Source organism: Atractosteus spatula, chromosome 2, assembly GCF_055471065.1.
Source record: "Atractosteus spatula isolate fAtrSpa1 chromosome 2, fAtrSpa1.hap1, whole genome shotgun sequence".
Taxonomy (NCBI): Eukaryota; Metazoa; Chordata; class Actinopteri; order Semionotiformes; family Lepisosteidae; genus Atractosteus; species Atractosteus spatula.
The window spans coordinates 60,408,937-60,421,226 of NC_142707.1; the positions used below are offsets into that span (position 1 = coordinate 60,408,937).

General features: G+C 36.8%; 1 long non-coding RNA gene across 1 annotated transcript; it reads left to right on the forward strand.

The window, feature by feature from the left end:
* Nucleotides 1–8,946: 8,946 nt before the first annotated feature.
* On the forward strand, nt 8,947–12,290 carry LOC148839981 (uncharacterized). Its single transcript, XR_016086277.1, has 3 exons — nt 8,947–9,763; nt 10,743–10,851; nt 11,493–12,290. It is a non-coding gene; the product is annotated as an uncharacterized LOC148839981 (long non-coding RNA).

Here is a 12,290-nt window from a genome sequence, read left to right on the forward strand (position 1 = left end):
ACAGTAGTAATGCATTGTAAATGTATTATGAATTATTGTTGTTGATTTACAGATTTGTCACAAGAAGAGATAAAGAGCTTTGCGTTGATGCTAATCTTGCTTGGGTCAAGAAACACATTAAAACCCTTAATAAACTTTCCAAATTAAATGTTGAAAAGGCATCTGAAAATTCAAATTCAGAATCAGACATCTGGAAAATGGTACCCAAGAGTACAGCACCTTGGAGTACAGAGCCCCACAGTACAGCACTGCAGCATACAGCACCAACTGGTACAGAGCTGGAGAGAACAGTGCCCAAGAGAGCAGAACCAAGGAGTACAGAGAACCAGAGCACCGTTCCCTGGAAGATGACACCCAGTAGTACAGAGCCCAGGATGGTACACTGGGGAAAATATTGTCTAACGCATACGGATTCTTCTGTTATGGCCACAACATAACTATCTCCCTTTTGCAACTTTGCTATGTCATGTCCAAGATATAACTATGTCATGTGCATCAGATAAAACTATTTTCTCCATGGTTCCTTCCTGAGCTCCATCATCAAGAGCTACTGTAAAACCCGTCACTCATTAAATCATAGAGACCTTAGGTTCTTCTGATTGGGTTTTCTTCATTTAGAATTGCTCAGACATTATAATATAAGCTTATAATTTTTTGTTAAAAAATAGGTAAATTAAAATATGGAAGTGAAGAGTGGGCTGCATTCTGGTGCAGTGGTTAGCATTGCTGCCTCACCGAACAGGGGCTCTGGGCTCACTTTCTGGGGTGCTGTCTGCATGGAGTTTGTATGTTCTCCCTGTGTTTGTGTGGATTGCCTCCAGGTGCTACACTTTCTTCCTTTAGTCAAAAGTTAATTAATTTCTGGGAAAACTGGCCCTGGTGTGAGTTGTGTACAAGTTTGTGTGTATGGCTGTGTGTACACTGTGATAGATTGACATCCCATCTGGGGTATATTCTGCCTTGTGCAAGGATAGACTCCAGCTTCCCTGCAACCCTTTATTGGATGATGTGGTTAGAAAATGGATGGATGAAAGTTAACAGCTATATGAAAGGATGGATGTTAGTCTTCATGTTGCCATGTTTATTGTTAGTTGCCTAGTTATTTTAGAAAGTTCAAGTAGGTAGCTGCATCAGCATGCATAGGCTGCAAGGGAACAAGTTAAGGTTGATTTCATGCTGAAAAGAATAGAGACACAATGTTTCAACTGTGGAGCCTTCTTCAGGTACTACTGTAAGACAGTGGGAGCAGGAATGGGTTAAGTCATGCACTCCAATCTTGTGAGCAGTATTGGAAAGGTGTGCTGCCAGACTGGGCTGACCTGCAAGTTTTCTGCACCACTAGGATCAGACTTATGGTAAGGAAGACTAACACCAACCCCATCAGATTGGTACCTGAAACTAGGCAGTAGAACACAAAAGGTACAGGAGTATCTTTGTGTTACATAGGGAAGCAAACCATGACCCAGAAGATTATACTTGTTTGCTGTAGATTAAGAGAGTCACTGAAACTGAAAGTGACATGCAGTATGTGGCCTTAATTTGAAGTGAAGCTTTGGCACAAATATCCTCTAATAAAGAAAGCAGGATGTTATTTACATAATATCTGTGCATTTGAATGAAGTGGCTGAGCGACACAAAAAAGAGCATTAATGGCTGCTGGAGAAGAAAGATGAAGCAGATACTGTACCATGGTACTGTAGGTGATTTGGGTACAGGACACGACCATCTGACAAAGGGGTGCAGTACCTTACAGTTCATATAGCATTGCCCTGTTACAAGGAAGCCAGGCGATCAGGCTACATGGTTACGAAAGTTACAATTACTGCAGAATGTGGGATATGAAGTGAAACTATTTTGTACTTTTTTGCACTGAACTACTGTAGATTCTGCTGGTGGGGAATCTGCTGGGGAGCTGCCTCTGGACAGTTTTTATGCCCCCATTAATGCAGCTTCAGACTGCTGCCCTTTCTCCACCACTCTCACATGTGTGCATGATTCCCGTTCTCATGACACTTGCTCCTGGAGTTGTACATATTATGTGTGTCAGCCAGTCCAAGGCACTGGTGATCCCAAAGAGTGCTTGTTCTCCTTTAGGCACAGCAGGCACAGTGGAGGGAGTCCTCAGCCACCCTTGTCCCCAGATGTTATGTACAGTGATGTGTGTCTTTCATTTCAACACAGGGCTAGAGTATTACCTCTGGCACCTTGCATTCATACAGCTCCTCCTGCATGAAGTGATATTCTGGGGATGTTACTACCATCTCTTGACAATGCAGCTATCAGTGAAAACATATAAACAACATCCAACAACATCCAGCAGCGGATGGTGTGGATCTCACTGATCGATGGTAAATCACATCCTATATTCCTCTGTGCCGTTCCCACAACCCTTTGTAGTGCAATCCTTTGTATTGTTTGTATAATCAAACTAAAACAGCCAGACAGCAGCTGTTTCCCAGACTTTTGAGAGCTACAGTAACTCTAAATGCCACATTAAGCATGATGCCTGCTAGGAAAAACATACAAGAGGAGAGGAATTGAAAAGGGATCCCAGGATATTCAGACTAGTAAATTGGAGCTAAAACATGAAAGATAGGACTAGGTGGAATTTAATATGGACAAACTTTTGCTTTGGATAAATTGTATGTTATGAGCTCCACTATACTGGAGAGCGGAAGAAAGCCACTTTAGTGCTACAAGGGTAGTGTCTCTGTGTGCAGCTCTTTGCAGCTGTAAAAGAAAGAGCAAAAAAAGATTAACCTAAAAGAGGTACCTGTGCTATGGATTTGTTGGTCAGAAATTATTGACAGGAAGATGTACAGTAAAAAAGGGTGATATGGTGTAATGTAAAACTTGATTAAACACTTTTCACACTTGTTAACTAAAGGTGATTATAGTTGGCCTATCACCAGGGCCTAATGGTATTTCCCCTTTTGAACCTAAGGAAATACAGAATGTTATTCATTAAAGTTTAACTAGGATGTTTTAACTTCACTTAACTTGTAATTGGGGACAAAACAGAACCACAACAGACCAAATAATCTCACTCCCTCAAGTGCTACATTCCTGAAATATCATTTTAAAGAGACATCAGCAATAAGAAAGAGAATATCTTCTTTAACATACTAGAATTGTTTGAACAAGTAACAAGATACTTTTTTAAATTCCAGAGAGCTTTTGATATGGTCCATCATGACAGTTTTTTTTTTCAAACTAAAAGCCAGTGGAATCCAAGGTAATGTATGAACATGGATTAAAGTGTGGTTAACAGACAGGCATGTTAAAAGTTTATACAGTCCTATGTGATACGAGAGCAGGTTCAGATAAGGTGGTAGACAGCTGTGGGGAATGTCCTGCCGCCATTAATCATTTGACCAATTGGTTTTGAGACAGCTAAAAACCAGAAAAAGGAGGCATCCATAGCCTGTTGATTTCTGTTGTCTCAGTGGAGAAGTAAGAAGCAAAAGAGAAAATGACTGACCTAATTGTTTGTTGTGATTTTTGGAAAATCTTTTTTTTTTCTGGATTAAAGAGTTGGAATTTTGCTGCCAGTTAGCATCTTATACAGTAGCTGCCTTATTTTATTTGTATAGAGGAAACAGAAGAAGAAATTGAGGTAGAGCTCAAAGAGTTGCTAGGGTTTTTTGTGTTACATGGTTTTGTTGTGGAAGCTTAATCTCACTATAAAATAAAATAGCATATATTTCTAAAATGTATGGATTTGTGATAGTCTGTTTTCTGGAGATTCACCCATTTAAATGTACCTGTTAAGGAACTGCATCCCTGGCTGTGTCAAAGGGTATAAACTCTGAATGAGCTCATGTAAGCAGAGGTGTACCACAAGTATCTGTGTACAGAAGTAGAAAAAGTACCTAACATGGAAGGAGCAGAGCAGTAGCAAATGACTTTAAAAACATGAATTAAGGAACATAAAGCAGGAAGTAGGAACTATGTACATTTCACTTGGGTGATTCTGAACTGCAGAAAGCTACAGTATACAGATGCAGCCATTCAAAGTGAGCGGTACAGACACGTACCGGAGGTAATTGGCTACGGTCTTGCGCATTGTGACGCACGATGACGCGCGGTACCGCGGTACGTGATTGGTTGACCGACAGGGGCACTTGTGGTCCGTTGGTCTGTCGTAGAAAGATTTACAGTAAACGTCTTTACTGTGCCCGTTGTAGTATTGAATATTTATATGGAATTTTACCACTGAAGGGAAATCTTAGTAGCTGAGCATAAAAAGAATAGGAGCATACTGTAACGTGTGTGAAGGCCATAAACGATATTAATTTTGGAACATAAACATACAGTATATGGCTGGTCTCGGTACTTTAAAGAAAACAAACACGAAACATGGTTTCATTATGACCAGGTCTTGAGATATTTTTAACTTGATTTACAGTATTTGAGAGGTATGTCTTGACACCGATACTACGTAAATACTGCTCACGTATATGTTTCTAGGTTTATATTATGCATTTCATACGGTCAAATTACTTTTGAACAACTGATAAGAAGCGCGAAACGGTATGCCCAGGGCGTTTTAGTTTCGTTTTGTGCGGGGACTGCTTTAACTATATCACCGTGGATTGATTAGAGATATCAAGTACATACAAGTCATTTTTTAAATGTTGTAGTTCGTCTTGTAAAAATGTTACGAGTACATCATCTGTCAACAATTACACAGGTTCTGTTTCCATATTGCAGATTTTGGTTACGTAATATTATTTTCTAATTTCACGTTGTGAATATATGATTTGGGCAAACAGAGCCGCAACAAGGGTTGTTGTTTTTTTTTGCAGTTTTATCTAGAACAAGCGATGCTTAAACCTTTGTCTGATTCTTGTGAAACTATCCACACGACAGTTACCTAGGAGTTGACTTCAGTGATGTCACTGATGGGATGTTTCTAAAAATCCATCCACTGTAAAACGTCTTCTCCAGTTGTCCTGCATATGTATTCGCTAATGAAGCTGTTTGTTCTGAGCCTGGTTCTCTACATTTCTGTACGAACCAGCTTAGAGGGCTTAAGACAGCTTGTGTTTAAATTGAGTGTAAAGTAATTTATGCTTCTGTGTATGTTTCTGTAGTGCTTTTTCAGCACTCTGCATGTGACTGCGCCGGTGGCGCTGTGGGTTAGGTTCCTGACTCCCATGTCACATGGTCTGTGATTGAATCCCACTGGAACTATGACTTCTTTTTTTAACAAACATTTCTTTGAAAAAATGAAACGTTTCCCTTGGTCAGAGATTAAATAAAACCTCACTCGCACCAAACAAATTTATATTTCTAAATATCACAACATGATTGAATTTAAGTCTTTTTAATAACAATGAATAGTCACCTATGCGTTACAAAATAAGCATTTATATTGATTTGAATCGTGTTTTGATTTAAATCGTAAACGCGTGTTTAAATATATGTGTTTAAAGGCGATATACTGTATAAAAGCGCTGATTCTTATGGAATGTGTTCCGCCGGGGATTCAAAAAATTTATTTTTTTTAATCGCGTATCTAAGGAAAATTGCAGTATAACTTTGTTCATGCACATCATTATACAGTATCTCATTTTGTATTTCTATAAAAAAATCGTTTGCCCAGCCACTATTGTTGTTATTGTTTTTATCCTGTAAAGCGCTTTGAGGAGCACAGCTTTCTCACCACTTAGATTACTTTTTGACACCATCCTTACACAAAGCAGAAACTGATTGTATTTTCCGATGACATACAAGTGCAAAGATTACAGAATTTAATCGTCTTTTTTCTGAACCAGGGAAAATCTGATCATGTTTCTCTATAACAATAATAAAAAACTTTATTTTACATATCACCTTTAAAAGTGGCATCTCAAAACAATACAGTAGATGTAAACCACAGATTACACAGTTAATACCCAGACAAACGCAAACACGTTTTTAATAAAATGCTTTCATTCATTCAACAGAGAGAGAGCGTAAAACCTGGGTGTAACAGCTGTTCCTTTTTCTGATCACTCGCTCTCTGGATAAACGTCTCGCCTGTCCGGTTCTTTGTTTTCCTAATTTGCCGATTATGCCTGCTGCGATCCACTCCTACCCTCACACCTAAAGAAGACTATTTTAAATTTCTTTGCGCATCCTTAAGGTGATATCACATAAAGGTGATATGTAAAATAATGTTTTTTTTATTATTGTTATAGAGAAACATGATCAGATTTTCCTCAGTTCAGAAAAAAAAATCTAAAGTATACTAGTTAAGAAAAATAAATCTAAACGGGGAGAAAGCTATGCTGAAAGTTTATTAAGATACTTAGAAGACAAAGATATCAATTTATTTTAGTTAAAATTTTATATATCACCTTTAAAAGTGGAATCTCAAAGCAAAGTAAATACTCAACACTGATTGTACCCATCTGTCATGCTAATAAAACACCTTGAATTGAATTGAATTGAGGGAGAGAGGGGGGGAGGGCGAGCGAGATAACCAGGACGTAAGGCAAATAAGCTTTTAAAGTCGTGCGATGTGTAAGCCACAATTCAAATAGAGAAAAAAGAGCTGACTGACAAGATTTAAGATGTGGCTGTCAATGTTGGATTAAAAAAAACACATTGCCCGACGTTTGTTGCATTGCTTGAAAAATAACTTTATTTCGAGAGACTGGATAAGTGTGTGTGTGTCTCTCTCTGCTGGATGTCCCTCTCACTCTCTGCTGAATGAATAAAAGCATTTTATTAAAAACGCGTTTGCGTTTGTCTGGTATTTACTTTGGTCCCTTTTAACTGTTTTTCCATCTACTGTATTGCTTTGAGATGCCACTTTTAAAGGTGATATGTAAAATAAAGTTTTTTATTATTGTTATAGAGAAACATGATCAGATTTTCCCTGGTTCAGAAAAAAAGATCTAAAGTGCTACACCTAACTTTCTTAATTTGATGTATTTAAAGCAGTGAACTACTGTAGGTGTAACATAACATTCAGAAATACAATCGAGAATAGTTTTGTGGTGTTTGTTTAGATGAAACGTTCCTAAAACGTATAACGTAACAAAATTAAAGACGATTAAAATCTGTAATCTTTCCACTTGTACTGTATGTCATCGGAAAGTTTCTGCTTTGTGTAAGGATGGTATCAAAAAGTAATCTTAAGTGGTGAGAAAGCTGTGCTCAATGTATTTAAGGGACTTAAAAGTAAAAGGAGATGCTTCATATTGCTTGACTAATTTTAAAAACTAAGTTATAAATGCAGACGCTCCCTCGGTGCCGCGCCGGGTGTAAATATCAAAATATACATTCGTCGCACAGGCCGAAGAGCGCCCGGCTGGGGTGCGCGGGGAAGAGCAGGACAGGAGTGAAAGGCGGGGCTTAGGAAGGCGTACAGTCTGGTGGGCAGGTATAGATTACACTTTTCTAAAACGTATTTGAAAAATAAAAACGATTACAATCTAATCCTTCCACGTTTGATCCCAAAATCCCAAGAAAAATAAATCTAAATGGGTAGAAAGCTATGCTGAAAGTTTATTAAGATACTTAGAAGACAAAGATACTGTATCAATTTATGTTGCATTAGTCTGATTATGATTAAAAAAACACATATAATTAAACACGCGTTTGCGATTTAAATCAAAACACGATTTAAATCAATATAAATGTTTATATTGTAACGCATACTGTCCAGCCTCCATTTCTCTATAAAAATTTACTCTATTACACACACACACAAAATAGAAGCAGGAAGCAGAAGCAGGGACCGTTGTCAGAAGGGAAGAAGGTGACTGTTCATTGTTATCAAAAATGACTTGGAATCGATCATGTTGTGATATTTTGAAATATAAAAGTCAATTGATTGTCCATAATATCGCTATTCTATTTTTTCGAAGAAATGTTTGTTAAAAGAAAAGTCCAGCACCAGCTGGATTTGAACACACAACCCATGAGTTGGTAATCAGGCACGTAGACCAGTGGGCTACAAGGGAAGTCGCATGAAGAGTGAGGCGAAACAGCCCTACACAGCCCTGTCGCAGTACACGAATATAATCATATCGTTATTAAATTCTTTAGATACGCGATTCCATATTATATTAGCAGAAAAGCTTAAAACTACTACACTTTTTCACACGCTATTTCACATGTTAGTTAAATACTTCGATGCTTAAAATGTTTAGTGAGAAATGGAATACCGGTGTGTATTTTTCCGTTAAAGTACCGATTCCTGGAATCTGACTGGCTGACACCCTTCTGAAGTGGTTCCATAAAATCTGGTATACGGAAAAGAAAGCATTGATAAAAAAGCCTGGATTCTCATGTATCTCATACAAGTATCTTTTAATACAGTCTTTGCTGTGCTCTTGAGGATCCTTGTGATATTTTGAGCTCTAGTTGAATGATAAGTGTCGCATTTTAAATCATTTTCGTAATTAGAAATTATGAAACGCCCTGTTAAAAGCAAGGGAGTTTTTTATGCCTGTTGAAGTAAAACAAAATGCCTGACAAAGTAAGGCTTGGACAGATTCCAAGTGCTTGTACAAATGTGCTAAGGAAATTATACTTTGAGTATACAGCTTGTCCAAAGTCATTCATTATTAATACTATTAGTAATATCTTCGGTAAAGGCTTTGATGCATAAATATTTCTGATAAAGGTAGGTTGTGTACTTTTGTCCAACTGAGCAATCTTGCTTTCATAAAATATACCAACATTTTAATGACTGATGATTAACATGCTATAATACACAGTTCAAACTTAAAAGCTCAAATGCTGTACATGAAAAGTTAAGCTCCCCCTGGCGGTTTTACAAGGTGATGCCGGATACTTTCCGGCATGACGTCAAATGACGCGATTAACCGTGTGATACTGCGTGATACCGCGGCACGCCTACCAGGGTATGCCGCGAAATACCACACCCATTTTGAATGGCTGCATCTGTATGTACAGTATATATAAAATGTGTTTAATTCAAGGAAAGATGACCATGATTTTCATAATGTTTGTAAGACCTCATTTAGGATATTGTTTAAGATAGTATTGGTTTTGATCATGATTGCTCATCCTGGGGGAGTGTCATGTATAAACTGATTAAATGTTGTATACAAAACTCTGATATTGATATGATTAACCTGAGTAACACATCTATGCTAATTTGTGACAAAATATGGGGTGTCATCTGGAAATTTAAGTTTTAAACTAAATTAAATTAAGCTATAATAATGTCAGTTCAAACAGTTCCCAAAATGATTGTTTAGATTGTTATGGACATGGAATATTGTATTTACCTACTATAGGTAAACATGCATAGAACATTATTTAAACTGCCATTTGTTGATTCTAAACCCACTTTGACCATATGGCTAATTCACAGAAGTATGTGATCTCAACCACATCTGAATATTGTTTGAATTTTTATGATTAGTATAAGATTCAGATAAGATTGTACAGTTTGCAAAAAAAGGTAACCACATAATCCTATTTGTGTTACAGGCACCCATGCAGTATGATACGCCAACTTTTACCACAGAACTGACTGATAGAAGCAAAACATTTCCTGCCCAATTCCTCTTTCTTACCCAAGTTCTTACTATATAGGGTTTGCCTAAGGCACTAATTATTCACTAACTGCTAATACGTTAATTTACTATTGTATCAGTAAATTGAGGATCCAACAACTGTGAGAAGACCATTCTGAGCTCAGCAAACAGTGCTGGACTTTGAAAGATGAAATCCACAGTACTCATAATCCAAGATTGTCTTCTTGCTGGTTTGTGTTCAGTGATACTCTGTGAAAGTAAGTATATACAGTATTTAATTTGCAAAATGTGTAGGAGACACAAAGAAAACAGTCAGTAATACATGTTTTAATTTTACAGTGAAATAGATCCCAAAACAGTTTACTGTTTGTTGTTATATTGAAGTATACTACTGTACTGTATATTAATTTATGGCTGAATTTCTTAGATTTGCCAAAAGCAGTGAAGAAAGGTTTTTGTAACATTGTAATCAACATTGTAACCCTGTTTATATGCCTCTGATTCATGAGGTAAAAACAATTAAATGTTAAATTATGATTTTTTGAAAGTAGAAATTGAGGTTATAATAATTTTTCAAATTTGTCACCAGTGCAGTACAGCACATTCACAATTTCATCCACTCAATGAGAAAAGTAAATATATTAGAATTGTTCCACGTGGCAAAAAAGTTCAAAATTAAATATGTAACAAAACTGTGTTTTTGTAAAGTATTAATTATATTTAATCTGTTTTTTAATGTTGGTTTGCTTTCAAATCTAACACTAAATTCATTTCATACTGCTCACAAATGCACACAAGCTCTACATATATTCATAGAAATGTATTTTTCATTATTGTGACCCTTGTTCTTTTCATTCATATATTTTAGAAGTTTTTCCTTTAGATACAGCCAGAGGAAGATCTGTATCATATTGTTTTACTACCAGCATTTGTAAATGATGTTTCGTTATAGATAGCCATCAGCCGGATGAATGTTTAAATATGGAATTAAATTGTATTTCTGTTAAATATTAATGTAATTTATTTTTACATCACATTTGTTTTCAAATTGTAAAGATTCATTTCTTTCATAATACTTAAAAAATGCTTACAAGTCTCCTACATATATTCATAGAAATGCATTTTTCATTCATGTGACCCTTGTTCTTTTTCATTAGTATTACAGTATGTTAAACATGTAATAAAATAATATCCTGTACTTCTAATAATCTGAAATATTGTTTTGTTTTGTTTTAGATAGCCATTTACGTCTATGTTGCTTTGATTTCTACCCGAAGAGGCTTCCCATTAATGCTCTGGCCACTTATAAGATCACAAGCTCTGAGTGCCTTGTGAAAGCTGTCATGTAAGTTCTGTTCATGTCTCACATTCAGGGGGAAAGGGAATAAAGTCCAGAATTCATCATGGAATAAATTCCAAAAGTTCAGGACATGGGCCCATTTCTTCACTACAGATAAATCAAGGTTAAATTTAGTTAAGGTTAGTAATTGTTATTATTCTGTATTAAATAATAAACCAGGAACCTGTCCTGCAGCTCCACAAAACTGACCTGCCTGTCATACTGTACATGGCAGTAGTCAGAAAAGCAGAGTAGGGCAAACATATTGTAGTCCAGGGGATCTGGGTTTGTCTCCTTATCAAGACTTAGGGCAGCAGGCTTTGTACAAATTTTAGAAGGTAAATAAGCATATTAATGTAGCCTTAGTCTCACACTATATAAAGAGGGTTATGGTAAGAGGTGTGTAATGTATTCATATTAGTGGCTATACTCATTTTGTTATTTCTTGTAGGAAAAATTTAAGTTAAGAAATACTAAGTGAGCCATATTGTATTACTACTGTTATGACCCCAGGTGTCTAGGGTTAAAGGGGTGTAACATTTAGGATGGCTTTGGATGCAGGTGGGTTTCTGTATTTAAAAAGGTACTGCATTATACAGTAGTAAGACTTTGTAAATGTATTATGAATTATTGTTGTTGATTTACAGATTTTCCACAAGAGGAGGTAAAGAGATTTGTGCTAATGCTAATCTTGCTTGGGTCAAGAGACATGTTAAAATCCTTGATGCACTTTCAAAATTAAATGTTAAAAAGGCACCTGAAAGGTCATATTCAGAATCAGAAATCTGGAATATGGTACCAAAGAGTACAGCGCCTTGGAGTATAGAGCCCCACAGTACAGCACCACGGCATACAGCACCCATTGGTACAGAGCTGGAGAGAACGGGGCACAGGAGAGCAGAGCCACAGGATACGGAGACCCACCCTACAGCGTCCCAGCATACAACACCCATTGGTACAGAGCAAGAGAGTACAGTGTCCAAGAGAGCACAGCCACAGAGTACAGAGAATAAGAGCACTGTTCCCTGGAAAATTGCACTAAGAAGTACGAAGCCTAGGATGGTACACTGGGGAAAATATTGTCTAACGCATACGACTTCTTATGTCATGGCCACAACATAACTATCACAACTTGCAACTTGCTATGTCATGTCCATGAAATAACTAAGTCATGTGCATAAGATAAAACTATTTTCTCCAATGGTCCTTCCTGAGCTCCATAATCAAGAGCTAAAACCTGTCACAAATTAAATCACAGAGAATTTAGCCTCTTCTGATTGGGTTTTGTTAATTTAGAATTATTCAGACATTACAGTATGAGCTTATGTTTTTTTTTGTAAAACAAAATATAGATAAAATATGGAAGTGAAGAGCAGTTTGTGTGGGTTTCCTCCAGGTGCTACACTTTCTTCCTTTAGTCAAAAATAAATTAATTTCTGGTAAAA